The 17,411-nt window shown below is 42.1% G+C and overlaps 1 protein-coding gene across 1 annotated transcript in view; it reads right to left on the bottom strand.

Moving 5' to 3' along the window:
- RALBP1 (ralA binding protein 1) overlaps positions 1-12,765 on the bottom strand; it is a 276,554-nt gene extending 263,789 nt beyond the window's left edge. Inside the window, exon 1 of the mRNA XM_078688137.1 lies at positions 12,617-12,765. The gene's annotated coding sequence lies outside the window, so the exon portion shown is untranslated. The remainder of the gene's footprint in view (positions 1-12,616) is intronic.
- Between the last annotated feature and the right edge of the window lie 4,646 nt (positions 12,766-17,411).

Genomic DNA, 17,411 nt, shown 5'->3' with positions numbered 1-17,411 from the left:
TTGCAGCCGCCTAGACAGATCCTGCCTCCCCATCAACCATAAAATGGAGGAAAGGAATGGACTGGTGTGCCATGCAGGAGAAACCAGTATACAAGGCACGAGGCTATCCTGCCAAATATGAGCGTATATGGGGCAAATGGCTGGGTTTTATGAAATAAGGATGTGTAAGAGGGAGGGGGTAACCTGGGTACATGTCCAGGGGCCAAATCGACCTTGTGAGTATTGAGTATTCGCTAAAGAAGTAACAATCCAAATGTCATATGCCAATGTATAGCACTGTTGTGTTTACTATGTTAAAACCAATAAACTTGATTGTCAAAAAAAATAATAAATAAAAAGACTGGATCCGCACCTAAATACATTAAACACATTTATTGTTATCACTAACCAACATTATTAATTTGATTAAGATGGTGGTGTTTTTTCAGCACTCATCTAATTTAATTAGCAGATTGGGCACAATGCCTTATCAGTACGTTTGTTAAGTGAGGCAGAGCTGCTCAACTGCATTTAATACGATTGACTCGAATGTCATTGTGTCTGATTCACACACCAGTCAGGAGTTAAGTTTGTTCAGAAACAGATATAGAACGTGCAAACCTGCACCACTGAACAGCCCATTTTCACCGAATAATTAACGTGCGGATAAACAGGAGCTTCTCCACACAATCGTTAGGGTGTTACAGAAAGCTGGGCCTTGATTTGGTCAAACCTGGCCTGAAGGAATGCATGGCCTCTATGACAAGACTGCAGAAAACTGAAGCAAGGGTCTACTGGGCTAGTGCGGGAGCTTCTTACTGACAACACACATTTGCATTATCCTGGCCCTGGTGAGGTATAGGAGTGCTGCAAGCTCCTCCACAGTACTACTTTTTGCGGTTAAATAAAACTTGCTCCTTCTAGGTGGGGGTGGAGTGGGGGTTAAGGGCGCTCCAAAATAATGTGAAAACCTGGGTTTGTTCTAAAATAGTGTTTCTGTAACTATCGGAAAACGAAAACAGTGCCCTCCACCAATCCTAGGTAACACGCTGCACATTTAAAATGTGTTAGGGCTTAAAAAGAAAAAAAAAAAAGATGATCAATAACCAGCAGAGGATATATAGAAGGGGACACAGCGAGATTTTATTCTACCATTAGGTAAAATCTTTACAATCATGACCAGCTTCTGCCATTGAAAGAAGAATAACAACAAAATCAAAAGAAAAGTAAGATGTTTTACATTTTAAAATAGGTAGCTTTCGTTGAGCCAGCGTTTCACTTTATAATGATTTGCAGGGAACAAGACGTAGTAGTGCGTAATTGCAACAATATGTGAAGGCAGTGTTCCCAGTCCTGTATTTGGTCATTCCGTGGACATGCTTTTAACAAGAAGCAACATACATTTCAGAACATTTCTGATTACATTGTGTCTTCTGCACTTACGAACTCCACTGCATTTTGGCATTTGCACATTTTTAATTTTAAGATTATTTGGTTTACTCTCTGTGTTCTCAATTTAATTTTTTTTCGGAGATTATGACAGCCGATAGACACTTTGTGGCTGCTTTACATAACGGGCATGTGTGGTACAATTCACCCGAAAATAACGGGCTGAAGCGAGTCACTAAAGTGGAATAAGCCCGACTCATGCTCATATTAAATCTCTTTTCTATTTTAAGGTCAGCACTGCTGATCCAAGTATTTTTGTTTTGACAACCTTTAATAGCATTTGAACACCATCCACACATAGGATCTCTTCCCAAAGTCGACCATTTCTTAATCTAAGGACATCTATTTAGCTAGTTTAAACAATTTTGATAGCTGTATTGTTGGCCATCTCTTCTCCCATATTGAAGTAAAGCTTAAATCTCTTAGAGTTTATGTTATAAGCACTACAATGATTTTCTTCTTGTGATACCGCTTGCCATACCAGTGCTTTTAAGGATTTGAGGGGGGCATACGTCGGACTCGAACAGTATACCACATACATGGCATGCATCAGCATGTGGACTAGCAGCGGCCACGTCTGGACACTAATTGTCCAATAGTCATTACCCCGTTCTATATCCGCCAAAAGGATGCCATTCATAAGATTATACCGATTAGGGAATGTTTTCCATTGTAAACAGTGAATCAGTTCCATTTCCTCCTGCGAGCCAATAAGTTTTGACCATTTGTCCCTGAAAAAGTTATGACTGAATATAGTGTGTTGTGGGAAATGGTCACTTCCTTATACTTGGATTCCTTTATAAAATGGTCCATTGAGTGTAATCTAGTGTCACTATTCTTTGTGGAAATACAGGAGTGTACATGGCGGGTTGATCTGATCTTTTTTTGACAGTTTCAGGTTCAAGTTCTCTAAAGATGTTATCAGGGATTCTCCTTTGAGATCTCGGGTAATGTTTATATTGGTGGGATTCTGCCATATGTGTAGCCACTTTATGAAACATTAAAATATCTAGAAGAGATTGTACAGTTGCCTGCTCTAAAGCTGATCTGGGATAATTTACACCAATGATAATTGTTTTATATTTGGTTGCGTTTTTGGAGAAAGTCAAGTTTAACCATTAGCAGGTACAGTGTCTTTTTAAAAATATATTTGTTTGCAGTTTACAACTTTATACTACTTAAAATTCACCTCCGTCACTTTCCAAAGGAAATGAACCCCCATTCATTACTGTCATATTACAGTCATCAATAATCTGATTTCACCCGTCATATTCATTGCATGAAGATAGTGACAAAAATCAATCCTGCATACATATATCTGTCCATTTTGCAATGACATGCTGAACAGTTTGTCACCTGTTGCAAACAGTATTATGAGAGGAACATCCTACAGTATCATCAAGGGAAAATAGATTGTGAACATTCAGCTTGTCATTTTGGGATTACTAAAACACAATCTCAATGGGACTTATATGTCTTTGGGTCTAGGAACAGTTTGTCTAGCAGGATGTTGGTAGCATCATATGCGATCAAGTTTTGTGCATAGATTGCTAGTCAGGCCCGCTTCCCCACCCACTTCTTCCCCAAAAGCATGTACAGCTTGCTGTAATTTTGTCACCAGGTAAATAAAATAAGTCTGCTGTAATTCAGCAGGGATTTTAAGTTAGGAGTCCTATGAATATTATGTCATTTTTGCAGATGACTGAACATTTCCAGATTAGATCTTATTGTGTGAATTCCTCTAAAATTCCATAAACAGTTATTAAGTTGTCGATATTGTCATAAAATCGATCAGGAATGGTGATATAGGGCCGATGGTATATAGGACCAACCTGCTCCCTCTTTACCTTGCGTTTTACAAAACGTTCTGTCTTTATGTGTTGGGTTACGGACAATCATTAGGCCATCATCCTTTATATTTTTTTTGCTGGTTTGTCTCTAGCCCCAAAAAGGACTGATGAATTTTCTTAGTATTTGATTTGGGGTGTATCTCTTAAGGCCATCTTGTTGGTGGTTTTCTTACGCTGGTTTCAAAAGATGTGTTGGTACCATTTGAGTCCCAGTGTTAATATTCTAATTCCCCATTCAGAAAACTGCTTTATGTTTTCAAACAATTTTCCAGGTGCACTGTTTGCAAAAGTCACTTCTGTTGATTCATTGTGTTCTCCAGTTTTTGGAGGTTTAAAGGCTATTGCCCCTATGTCTTTAGAGTCAATGTGAGAAGGTATTGAGAAGGCTTGGACAGTTTGATTATGTTGCCCCCGAACTCAGGAATGATATTCAGGGTAGAGAATACATCTGTTGTCTTTATTTGCTTTAGAAGGTGCTTGACAGTTTGCTATATTGTCTGTTTGCGCCTGTAAAACACCCACATTTTCAGCAGGATTCTTTATATGCAAGTACATCACGCTCTATGCTTACCCTCTAATATGATAACCATTAATGAAAGGGATGTGTGTCAGATCTCTGCCTTGCTTTCACGGGCTTCGTGACTATACTGGGGAATTAACATTTTCCTGGTGTTTCTTATGATCTGTATACTACGGTCATCCACTTAGATTCTTAGATGCAACATTGATTGAGCCTCCTTGATGGTATGAGACTATTGAGATAAGGCATCAGCTATTCCCCCCTTTCTAAAACAATCATTCATATTCTCCAAAGAGGTAATCTAATCTTTGGCAGAGAAAGTTATCCATTAGTCATGGAGAGGTGATTAGGGCCAGGGCCTTTAATTGGTATCTTTGGACCACTGTAGCAAGGTTGTCCCGTCATCATCTGTTCTTAGTTTGGTTTAGTTTGGTTGGCTCGCTGTGAACATTTCTTGATTTATGGTTGTTGGCCATTCTGTTCTGGAAAGCTTCTGGTTTTAAATCCTAGATGAGCACAACATAACTTCTTGTTGGAAGTGATTTTATTCAGTGGTGGGTCACATCTGCACTCTTCACTTGTTTTTAAATATTCTTTCTGTGTGTTGTTCAGTTTGTCCAATTTGGAGTCTATTGCCATTTTGTAGGACGCCAGTGACTGCACTATAGTAATTTGGATTTCCTCTCAGTCTGTGTGCTGGCAGGCAGCTTAAACTATCGCATCATGGAAACTATCCATTGCTTCCATCCATGCTGGACTACCACCCTTTTATCTAGTGATTTATCACTAAGGGATCTGGTAATTGAGACAGGGGTATGCTATTTTCAAGTTCTCCTCTGAATGCCTCCAGTTGGGGTTCTGGGCTCTTTTAGAATGGAGCATATGTTCCCCCTCCTCCAGTTTGTAGTGCGTTGCTTGCTCGGTGGCAATTTCGTCTTTGTGTTCAATCAATGTTACTTGTGCATTTGCGTTGTTTGGGTGACGTGTTTCTGTTTGTTGTAGGTTATCTGCTGGAGCTGCTAATGGCGCTTCAGTTTGGTTGCCAATTACTATTACCATAAGGGATCAAGAGGCTCCCTGTTAGTAAACTGGACTCAACCATGTTTCTTGCAATATGCTACAGCCTATGTTTTAGTAAAGGCTGGTTCTTCCCCAAAATATTTTAAAGCTGAATTTGTGGTTTCTCTCCCCCGATATTGTTAACAGTAGTACACTTTCATGACACTTCCTCAAGTTAGGGCTTTCATTGTGTAAATAAGCAGCTTTTACTGCATGTGTTGTTTAAAGCAGTCGTTTAGTGACTCACACTTTACTTTGGCTTTCTGGTTTTAAGCTGGTGTCAACTTATGACTGTCGAGAGCCCCGGTTTGCTGAAGCGCAAGTAGAATCAAGAAACTACTCTTCTCGTTTTTATCTGCTTAAGATATAGCAGCTTTCCCCCTTAAGGTTTACTTTTGGGAGGGGTCCTTGATGGCATCTGATGTTGCAGTGTAAAGGGCACAGAAAAGCCTTTTATTTTAAAATGTTGTTTTTTCCAAAGATTGCAGGCAGTTGGTTAATCGTCGGCATTGTCACGCTCATTATTGACTTGGAAAATGTCTTAAGGCGACTAGCAGAGAATTTAGATTTTTTTTAAAGGTTTCAATAATCTGGTTCTGAATCTTTCTCCAAGGAGGCTGGACTCTAAATCACTTATTTGGCTGCATGTGTACTCTTTGTGGTGCAAGGGATTTATAGGGGAAAGGATATAGACTGGTCAAGCAGTGGAACTTTCGCCTTCCTCGTTAGGAACACTCTATAGTGCTGAGGGCTATCTATTCAGGCTCAACTCCTGCAAGAGGTACCTGGGTCAGAGATCTGGCATGCAAGCTCACGTATGAACAACAGGGCCTGGTAGTGTAATCCCAGTTCTTCGGGGCCTGGGGAACTCTGGGGCAATTAAGCAATTCTGATAAGAAGTATTGTCAATTGTTCTTTAAATTTCAGTGTGAGCTCGCCGAACTGCCAAAAACTCTTTAAAATTGGACTCCAAATGTGTCGAAAGGGCAAGTAGCAAATAAAACTCCTGGAAAGGGATGTAGATTTAGAGGTTCGGGAATACATAAATGACAGAATAATATGAGCATCCTGGTGGCATAATTATTCACTTAAATGTTCGAAAGCAAAATAAAATACGTATAGATTTACAGAACAATTTTTTACCACTAAAATAACTTGTGGGCACAACCTAGACTCTTCTAGGATTGCAGCAAGTCAATTTACACTTACTAGCAATGCAATGCAAGGAGCAGCAGGTAGTTCAGGGCTTGTTGCTAAGGGATTAGGCACGGGGTATACTAAAAGTGTGCAGGGCAATTTGCCACACTTTCCTTCTGCGTGACAGCTACAGAACTACTTTGGTCTCAACTCTGGTTGAGACTACAAGAGGGTAGGCAGTTTTTTTGCTCTTTAAGTCAAAGGTGAAACTGAAGACCTGGCTCACATAGGCAGATTATATCCACAAACAGTGGCAGTTGCTGTCAGGCCATTCAGACCTTGTGTGGCGCCTGAAATTTGGAGAACCCAATCAAATCCAAATGCATCTTCCTTAATGCACTGTTCAGTTCAACTGTAACTACCATAATGAAGTGTCTCCAATTCCAAAGTGATGACATGCATCCATTAATACCAACAGGGAAAGTACATCTCTCTCAAGAAGTCTAAGGTACTTTAAGGACTAATACTTGGCTCAAACTCGGACTGCAGGACTGGCCACTGAAAGTGGGGGATGCGCAGGCAACACATCAGTTTCAAGTTGAGATCGACAGGCATGCCTCTGTCAACATTCTGTAAGGTGTTTGTTTCTTGCAAGACTCTAGCTGACCAATCGCACAGTGGACGGGTCCAGTGAGATAAACACGAACTGTCATTCCCTATTCAAATTATTTTTTTGTTGATCTGAAGCAGGCACACACCAGGGGCACAACTACACTCACACTTCGGAGAAGGCTAACACTTTGAACATAAGGGCAGGGGGCCATATTCAGGACATGGGTCAAAATGTCTTGTAGGGGCTCTCTTGTCTGTTGTTAAATGCTGGATAATATGGGGTAGATTTTCCTGGACAATATACAGCCACTGGTGCATTTTGAAGCATACTTCACCAAAAGCAATGGTCTCAAGTTACTATTCTTTAGTGGGTTTAAGGGTTCTCTATCAAGGAATTTTAGTAGAATTAACATTGAAAGTTACATTTAGATGCACATTTGGCCAGTAGACCAAGTAGGATGTGCAATTTCAGGAACATCAAACTGTAAATAGTGAATTCTTAAAATGCACATGACCAGTTGAATTGGTCTTAACCTATTGGGACTTTTAAAAATATAAAATATTAGGCATACAAAGGAGATTTTTCAAAATGTTTAGCAAATGGGGCAGTTTAAACACATTTGTTTTGTCATTGTTCTGTTCGTAGCGCATTTCTCAGCACACAATAGGTTTTCGTTAGAATACAGCAACTTCCTGTTTCTTAGAAGGATGCCTCATGCCCATGCGATGTAACATACAAAATAGTGAATCCATATTCAGTGCTAGTGCATGGTAATTTTAGGTTCCATCTCTCATCAAGTATTTATCATCTTATTACACTTGGCTAGTGCCACTGCCTGAAATGCATTTATCCATTGGAAAGAATTTGCTGTTAACAGCACATGGAGTACAGAAACTGAGCATAAAGTGTGATCGTCAATGGTGCTTGCTTCTAGCATTACAAATTAGACTTAACTAGCATATCAACAGTAAACCTTTTTAGGCCTTTTGCAGTGGAACTGCTCTGCCAGCTGCTGGTTTTGTGGTTAATCAATACAGTGGCAAGATGAGAAATTACCCTCGGTTTAAAGGTTCTTTGATACACACTCCTTTTCTTCCATCTAGAGGAGTCTATGAGAGTCTTGCGAGGAACTCAATGTGGGGCAAGGTGTCAACTATGGAATAGCCATTTGTGATGAACTTGTTTGATGTCACTTCCACCTTGGTGTTTAAGTCATTCGAAGTCCTATTACAGCACAGGCTAACACTTAAGCATATATCACATACATGAATATTATCAGGAGAGGTTTGAATAATAATACTGTCTAGAATTGTGCAGGAATAGTGCATGAAGAAGAAAATGCTACAACTTACATCTGGAATTTAGTCTTACTCATAGTATGGTGTATATATTTAATTGGAATCCTTCTGTGGGGCCAAAGGATCATGAAATAGGACGCATTGGGGTAATATTTAGTAGAAGCATAAAAATGTATGTATAGAACAATGGTAGACTGGTTTATAACAGCAGTGATGTGTGGAAATTCAGAACATTTAAGAAAACAATTTTTGATAAACATGACTAATGATCACTGCTTCTCCACTTAATCTAAGTCATTCGCTCAGACCTCTTAAACAACTGCAAAACGGCCTAATACCTAACATTGATGCCCTTCTATGGCCTCAGTTACTCCAAACTTTACTCCATCTTCAGCAATGGGCATATAGTAAAATGTTACTACTGGAGGAGGAACATGAGTGGCCAGCCTTTAGATATTACAGGGCAGCTGAGCAGTTTTCTGCCTCAATGGAACACTTTCTGACCTACCTTAGCATCACTAATAGTATACCATGATTTCCAAAGCAATGTCACTATCCGATTATTCTCACTGTCTCCCCAAAAACCTACTTCTCACTCATCATCCCTTATGCCACTCATGCATCTCCTTTTCTTCACTCCCTACTTGTTGTAAAATGGGTAAAGTTGGTAACCTATAAATCACTGTTGCCTATACAGTGAGATACCAATGTCTTGGGTAATACCTGATTCGCCCACAAGTATCCTTTCATATTGGTTCTGCCTTGCCCTTGTTTTCTCTTCCACGCTTTGTGCTTTTGAATGATCTTGTCACAGCTTAAAAAGATATACAAATATCATTGTAACATCTTAAGACAGAGGGCAACATCTGAAGAACCTTTGTTCTAGAAGATATAAGTTAACAGTTTCTTTACTTTGAACCACTAATATGTTTCTCTTCCCCTTTGTAACGCTTTGAGTACCTCTCTTACCAACCAAAAATGTCCCTCGGTCTTAGCGAATGGCCTACTCATACTTCCTGCTTCAGATCTACCACAGAGATTTTGCTCCTCCTTCTTCGCTTAGCCATGCTCATCCTTTCACTGCCCTCATCCTTTACATGCTTTCCATCTTCCTGTAAGTCCCTTCTACTAGTCTCTCTTCTGACCTTCCTCCAACCTTATTCTCCACTGGAAAATATTTTTGACCTCTTCATCAATCTTTCATCTACCATCTGCTCAGTCCTCAACCACACTGCCTTGCAAGGCCTGCTCCCCAAAAAAATATTAGAAAAGGAGATCTCTAGGCTGTAGTGCCAGTGGTATTTACATCAAACGCAGATCGCACAAAGTCAAAAACGTAACCACCAAACTGGAGGGAATGCTTGCCGCTAGAGGGTCACCGTGTTTCCTGCCACCAGTCTTTTACAGCTGCATGGCTTTTTGGCTGGTGAGACTCATTAACCACAGGTGTTTTTGTCAATGGCCTGTCTACCTCTTTGGCAAGCTGTTCCAAAAGCATGTGAATGTGTTTAAAGTGGCAAGGGCACACATTTTAATGCAGTGGTTTTCAAACTTTTTGTGCAGAGCCACCCTTGAGTTAAAATATTTTGGTACTCCCTGCTCTTATATGACACAACCTGCTAAAATGTTTAACAATGAACACTGAATACTTATGGAATTAGATGTTTCACATTTGAAATGTAGGGTACTTGATTGGACTAAAATCAAAGATAGGAGTACAAACATTATATTCTCCAGTGCCTTATTCTACTTCACCCTCCCGACATGCCAAAGAAGGGGATGTCACAGCATTTCCAAAAGCACCAGACAGACCAGGATGCAAACTCCAGCAACATCCATGGAACCTTTTTTCATTTCACAAACATATGAGGTTGCTTGCTGCTGCAGATTTTGCAGAAAGCAAAAAAGTGATGAGTAGAATGCTTGAATTATATCAGTCGCTTGTAATTACTAAGGCCCATGTTCCAGTCCATTGTTTTTATTTTTTGCACACCATGCCATCTTAAACAGAAACAAGAAATATGCATATCAGCCTTGGTCCTACTGAAACAGGAACAGCGTAGGCAAAACTACCACAACAGGAACCCTATGAATAGGAACATAAGTAACTCTAAAGCAGGTTCGGCCTATTGGGGCCTCAGCAATAGGATACAGCTCTAGTGCAAAAGCACACTGAACACAGGACCTAGGTCTGAACACACCCAATGCTCTTACAGTGTCACACCGAAGAAAGCAAAAAAGTGATGGATGGAATGCTTTAATTAATCTCAGCCACTGGTAATTACTTTGAGACGCATTCTAGTCCACTGTTTTTTGCCCACCATGTGACCTCAGACTGGAACCAGCAATATGCAAATCATCCTTGGTCCTGCTCTAATTTTGCATTGCTGCAAATGATGTGTGCTGACCTTAACTAAGTCGTGTTCATGATATCAATCCCAGAAAGTTGAAAGTTTGAGACACCCCTACTGGAATTCAACATTTCTGCACGTTGTGTGTAAATGTCCGCAGAAGGCACAGTAATGGCACATATGACTACCGATATGCAGCTGCATGTAACGTGCATTATACTGAATGGAGCATTAATTTTTTCCTCGATACCAAAAATAAATATATCTTGTGTGCACTTTAATGGCACATTATGTTTAATTAGTGTTACAATATCGATGCCTCCAGAGCACTGAGAAAACATGACAAAACGCTACTAAAATGTATATTATACTTTAATACACGAGGCTAACTTTATAGAATTTTATGGAAGGAAAACAATATTTAGGAAAAAAATTGTCTATCTTTTAACTGCCATTTGAAGGATAACTTATTCTAGGCCTTTGGTTAGAGTGAGGGTGCTGCTGGGTACCCCTGCTGTTATTTGTTGTTGGGTGTGGGATGCGATAATTGCAGCTTTGACTCATTTCACCCGTTCACTTTAAATAGCGAGTCACAACCCTTAATTACAGAAAGAAACAATCATGTTATATAATGATAACATGGATTTGTATTTCGATTGTCAAAGCAATAAAGGCACACACACGACTGCCCGAGCTGCAACTGTCCTCGTAAACATACCTTGTTGTGGCTGAAGGTCAGGCCAGCAGCTCCAGCCCAGCCAGCATATCCCAGGGAACCTGACTTGGGGGATGGGGGGGTTAAAGCCCGCTCAGCAAAAAAGGTAGTTGCGCACCTGGGACACACCAACAAATGTACAATGGCATGCGCATTCGAAGAAAGAGAATCGGTGGCTTTTAAGGGTGGCAAGGAACACACTTACATAACGGTCTATGCTGTCTAACATGGCAACACAGCTTCAAGAGATACATATAAATAGTGAGTGGCAAGAAGTCTGAGATAACACTAACTCTCACGTGTGCCAGCAGATGCCACACAGCTATCTTTTCCTCCAAGACAGGAGGGCTCCAGGTAAGAAAACAAGACTTTTCCGGAAAGATCCAGTAAGCATCCTTTTCAAACTAAAGTGCAAGGCAAACCTGTGTACCCCATGGCTATCAAACCATGGAGTCACCAAAGATAAACGGTAATTTACTTTTTGGTGAATACATTCATACCAGAGTGCAATATTACATTGACTGAGGAACTTGCACCATAAATCCCATAAAGTACAGATGCTTCCAGCGACCCAAAATCTAACCAGTTAGTCTCACATGTTGAAACAAAGCACAGAAAGCCACAAAGGGACTGGGACTTGTTGCCCTTACGTGGCGTGGATTATAAAAAAAAAAACGTTAGGCATACATGCATGTGCAACACCAACTGATATAGGCAATTCACTATGCCAGAGCTTAAAGGACTACAAAAGGAGCAGAAAGAGATCCAAAAACATCCGACGTTACTGAGCCTAGTGTGCGTATGGCAGTGGCAATTCCTTCCACTAATGAATTTTGTGAGAAGCCTAAACTGCACGCAAATCACGTACTGCTAATTGTGCTTAGCAGGGCGTTCTGAGTTATACATCAGGGAGGAATGCTACAGGTTGCTGGCCAAATAAATCAACAGAGCTCCAACATAACTATTGGGGTTCATTTAGGAATGATAAAGTGGCGTGGATCATACATGAGTAGTAACCACCTCACCACGTTATTCCTGAGATTACCACCTAAACTGAAGTATGTTACATGTCAGACGAGCACGTACTTTAGCGTGATCCTGTCAAGCATGTCTGTTAGGACTGTTTAATACGAATTCGTAATTTGCTACCTATACGCGGGATTATCACTTACTGAATGGAGCCCGCACTGATTCAATTTGTCCATTTAGGTTTGAAATTAAAATGCCAGATTCCTGCTGCCAACCATCAAAATCTTCGCAGTTCAATAGGCAGCCATCCTACGACAAGGAAACTACCTCCCTGCAGGTTTGACAGGATGAAAGCTCACCGAACCAGGACATGTTTTAAATGAAAAAGCAAGACTCTACTATTACAGGCCACCTGACCAGCAGTACCGCAAACGGACCAGGCGACTTAAAAGCAAAAATCAGTCCCATATCTTAGGATAAGGAAGACACCCCCGAGCGCCCTGATAATAATTGTACATGACTCCATACGTATTCAAAGGGTAGAGGTATAGTGGGAGGGGCAGGCGAAAGATAAACATGCCCCTGTGTGTGCAACCAGTGTTGTGCACCTTGTCACACAAACTCAGAGAGAACCTTAAAGGGGTCAGGCAGAGACCTTGGGTCACGTGACACTGACCTGCTGTCCCCGGGCACCACGGGCTCCTTCTCTCTACCACCTCCAAAACTTCCCTCTTGAGCTCAGCCGCTGCCGCTTCCTCTTCCGCTCAGAGAGGGAAGGATGCAGGGAGGGGCGCGGCCAAAGCCACCAGGTTGGACGTCCGAAACAAGCCCAATCTCTCCTAAAATGAAGCCCAAAACAACCCAAATATTACCAAAAGAAGCCCAACACAAGATTGAAAGTCGACATCCAAAACTGCCAAAATACTAAAATAATGGTGGATATTACATGGATTGCTGAGTCTCCGATGTAGTGTCAGAGTCAATAACTTTATACCTTTATTGGAATGATAAAGTAAGTTAATAGATACAACAGGTGAGTGCCAGGCAGGGCCGGCGCTAGGCATGGGCAGCATGGGCGGCTGCCCAGGGCCCCGAGCTCAGCCCATCAACAGGGGGCCTCGCAAAAGTGTTTCCTCACCACATCTTAGGCCTCGCGCCTGTGGTGAGCACTGCGTGGCCCAGGGAAGGGCTGCCTCTCCCCTGGGCTTCACAGGCTTGTGTATGAATAGCAGAAGAGGCCCCCCTCCCCTGTGCCTCGCAGCCCTTGGCAATGGCTGTTAACCCCCAGGGAGGGGGCCCCTTTCCCCCTGGGCCTTGCAGCCCCATGTGTCGTGTCGCGCGAGGCCCTTCTGCATTTGCCAGGTTTGAGCTGTGATTAAGGATGCTGTCCACTCCCCACGCCAGTGACAATTAGCACGCATTTTGGGGCCTGACAGTTTTAACATTTATAAAAACAAGCAACTCTCACTCTTTCAGATGCTGATGAGCTGCGAAAGAGATGCTTGTCAGTGGCAGAAAAGAAGGCGTTGTAGCACACGAGGGGGTAATGCACCATGAAGGATCAGGAGCACCTTCCGTAATTTAAATGCAAATAGCTTTCAATGTGTAAATGAAACCCGTTTTCTTCTGCTCTTTTTATATAGCGCAAACTTGACCGAAAGGTATTGGAGTGCTTTACGTGAGCACCAGTTACGTGAAACATGGACATATTCCTTTTTTTAGGCACAGTGTGATTAAGTGACTTGCGAGAATCACAGGATGAGACACAGTCAAAATTCAGCAGCCCTGAAGTAACGCCACATCTTCTCCCCACCTCTACCTTTCCGGGGAGTAATCTTTTAATGTCTATTTCTCACATGAAAGCTGTTTCAAAGTGCTGCCCTGCTGTCAAATCAGTGGAAGGGGCACAGAGACAAAATTATTTGCCCAGAATCAAACAGTTGGTTAAATCAGTAGAGCCAGGACTGCAATGCACTCCTACTTGGAGCAAACCCAATATATTTTCCACTGTACTGCATTTTGGTGACTATACCATTGGTTGTATGAAGTTACAAAGCATACTTTTACAACGCATGCCTTTACAACACATTTTTCACATCGCAACATCCTTTACAACGCATTCCATTACATCGCATGACACGACATCGCATTTTAAGAAACTACATTTGCAATGCATTCCATTACATCGCATACTACCTTTACAACGCATACCATTACAACACATACCACTACATTGCATTTATGGTAATTATTGGATAGTATAGGGGTAACATTTACAATTCTAACTCCAGGTGGTGCAACAGTAGGGTAAGTGTTGGGTAGTGTAGGGGTAAAAATTACTATTCTAACTCCAGGGGCTGCAACAGTAGGGTAAGTGTTGGATAGTGTAAGGGTACTATGCGTTGTAATGGTATGCGTTGTTATGGTATGCATTGTAATGACATGCATTGTAATGGCATGCGTTGTAGTGTCATGCATTGTAGTGTCATGTGATGTAATGGTTACTATATGTGTTGTGTTTTAAACTTAACATAATTCTGGTGAGTAAAGAGCCTACACACAAAAAAGATTGTCCTGTGTCTCTTAGCATGTGCGTGTGGGATACTGATAAGAGGATTTATGTTAAAACAAATTACGAAGTATTAATGTCATCCTAAGGTAGCACAATAATGGCACGGAAAGATAAGGGGGCCTTCTGAAATATGCAATTATATCCATGGTGCGAGAGGTTTTCTCTTGTGTCATTTTATATTTTGAATGATCCCGCCCCTCATTACCTCACAGTATCTCCCCCCTTTATGAGGCAGAACTGGAAATTGTATCATGCACTCATCTCGAAACAATCAGTTAACGAGGAGTAAATAATATACATGTTTGTGAGACCTGCACCTAGCTTTTCCATCCAATGTGACAAATGTAATCCATTTAATACAGATTTAAAATATATGGACTTATTTCATTTGTATATTTATCTTTTTGTCCATGTTGTTACTGATATCCACGTTAGGTCTCTTCAGGGATGCCAAATAAGATCAATAGTCCCACAATGTAACTTTCAAAGCTCTTCCACCAGGGCGGAGGAGCGTTGCCCCACTGCTTTCTCGCAGTGCGAGAAGCAGAAACACAAAATGCAAAAAAGGCCATTTTATGTTTCTGCTACGCGCACTGCGAGAAAGCAGAAGTGTTTGGTTGGGGGCGGGCTGGTCTGCTTTAGGGCAGGGGAGGAGTGCCTTGCCCGCAGCTAAGGGCCCTGACTGTTTGGTCTGCCCTCCAGGGCTGACCAAACCAGTCATGCACACTCTGGCCTTTCTCCATGTAGGCACCTACATAGAGAAAATGGCCTCCCCATAGGCGCCAGGCTGGTCGGCTGACATTGCAGCGTGGTGATTGGCTATGGGGAGGGAGGCTGCCTGCTTGCTGTTCCTGCTAGAGGCAGGAAAGACGGAAAGCAGGTCAGGAGCAGAGATGGCGCGAGACCTGGGAAGGTACGTTTATTTTATTTTTAAACTACCACCCCCCCCCCCCCCCCGCGAACCGCCCCGCCCCCCCCCCCCCCCGAGACCTCCCACCCGCGAGTCATGCTGGCGGCAACTGGATTTTACATGCAAATTAGAGGGGCCTCACAACTTCCCTTTCGCCCAGGGCCCCAGAAGTTCTAGGACCGGCCCTGGTGCCAGGGAAAGCAGCATACAGTCTTGAGGCACATAGATTTATTTTTTATTTATTTTATTTAATGCATTTTTATTAAGTGCGGACTTTACCCGAAGGTGTCAGAGCACCGTACAATAGAACCAGTTACGTTACATGAGAGAACTGTTGCAGGAATAAAACAAACAAAAATAGCAGGCCATAGAATCGGAGCGACGCAGGCAAAAGGCACACAATCTCAAGCACAGCATGAACAGACTGTACAAGCAAAAATACGAATAAATATGACAAATTATACAATGACTAAAGAACTTCCTGGCGAACAATAGCAGGCCATAGAATCAAAACAACGCAGGCAAAAGGAACACAATATCAAACGCAGCAAGCACAGGATGTACAAACAAAAATAAAAAAAAATGTGACAAATTTACAATGACTAAAGAACTTCCTAGTGGGGTCTGAGAAAGAGGGAATTAATTCTGAAAGTGTCTTTGGAATAAAAGAGATTTGAGCTCCGCTTTGAAGATCTGGATGGAGGTGATGGCACGGAGTGAAGGAGGAAGCGAGTTCCAGATTCTCACCGCATTACCTGAGAACGATTGTGCCAACAATTTTTCCCTTTTGAAGGAGGGGGGTTCAAGAAGGAACTTTTCCGCATTCCGAGAAGGTCTTGAGCCTCCAGACAGTTTGAGTTTATTCGCCAGATAGCAAGGGGAGGAAGAGTGCAAAGCTTTGTGGGTGATGCACGCTGTTTTGTAGCTAGCTCTAGCCTCGATGGGAAGCCATCGGAGAGAAGACAGGATAGGAGTGATGTGGTCACTACGTTTGGACCCAGTAATGAAGCGAGCTGCTGAATGGAGGACGGATTTGAGGGGGGAGAGGTGAGATTTGGGAAGGCCAGTCAGAAGAGAATTACAATAATCCAGACTAGAGAGAACTAGCGATTGGACCAAGGTTTTTAGGTCATTCTCCTGGAAGAACCGACGAATCCCCCATAAAAGGCGCAGTTGATAACGTGCGCTCTTGGCCATGGAGTTGATGTGTGAGATTAGGTTGAGTCTTTTGTCAAGTATGACACCTAAGGATTTAGCGCAGTCCACAATGATGGGTTTACTGTTGAGTAGATTCGATTGATCCATCCAGGATGAACAGGAGGCGGAGAGAGAGAGCTAGATAAGAGGAGGAATTCTGTTTTGGAGGGATTGAGAATGACTTGGTGAACTAACATCCAGTCGTGAATAGTATTGAGAGTAGAGCTGAGTAGTGAGATATTATGAGAGGAAGACACCTTGAGGTAGATTTGGTGTCATCCGCATAGAGATGGTAGAGGATTCCAGATTTGCTTAAAAGGTTCCCTAGTGGTTCCAGATAGAGATTCAACAGAGTGGGAGCAAGGATAGAACCTTGAGGGACGCCTTGACCAACCACCAGTGGAGACGAGAGACTGTTTGCAATCTTGATCATTTAGGATCTGTTCGAGAGGAAAGAGGCAAACCATTTGAGTACTGTGCCTTCCACGCCCATTCTCTGTTGAAGAATGTTAAGGAGGGTGTTGTGTCAAACACAGTGTCAAAAGCTGCAGAGAGGTCAAGAAGAATCAGAAGGCACGATTCCCCCGAGTCGAGAATATGCAGCGCATCATCGATCACTTGCAGCAGGGTTGTTTCTGTGCTGCAATTTTGAATAAAGCCCGACTGGAACATGTCGAGGAGAATATTGTCCATAATGTGTTGGGAGAGTTGTTTTGCAACACATTTTTCTGTGATCTTTGAAAGAAAAGGGAGATTGGTGATGGGGCGGAAGTTATTGAGGTAATTTGCATC

This window comes from Lissotriton helveticus, chromosome 4_1, assembly GCF_964261635.1.
Source record: "Lissotriton helveticus chromosome 4_1, aLisHel1.1, whole genome shotgun sequence".
Classification (NCBI taxonomy): domain Eukaryota; kingdom Metazoa; phylum Chordata; class Amphibia; order Caudata; family Salamandridae; genus Lissotriton; species Lissotriton helveticus.
This window is presented reverse-complemented; position numbering and strand designations above follow the sequence as displayed.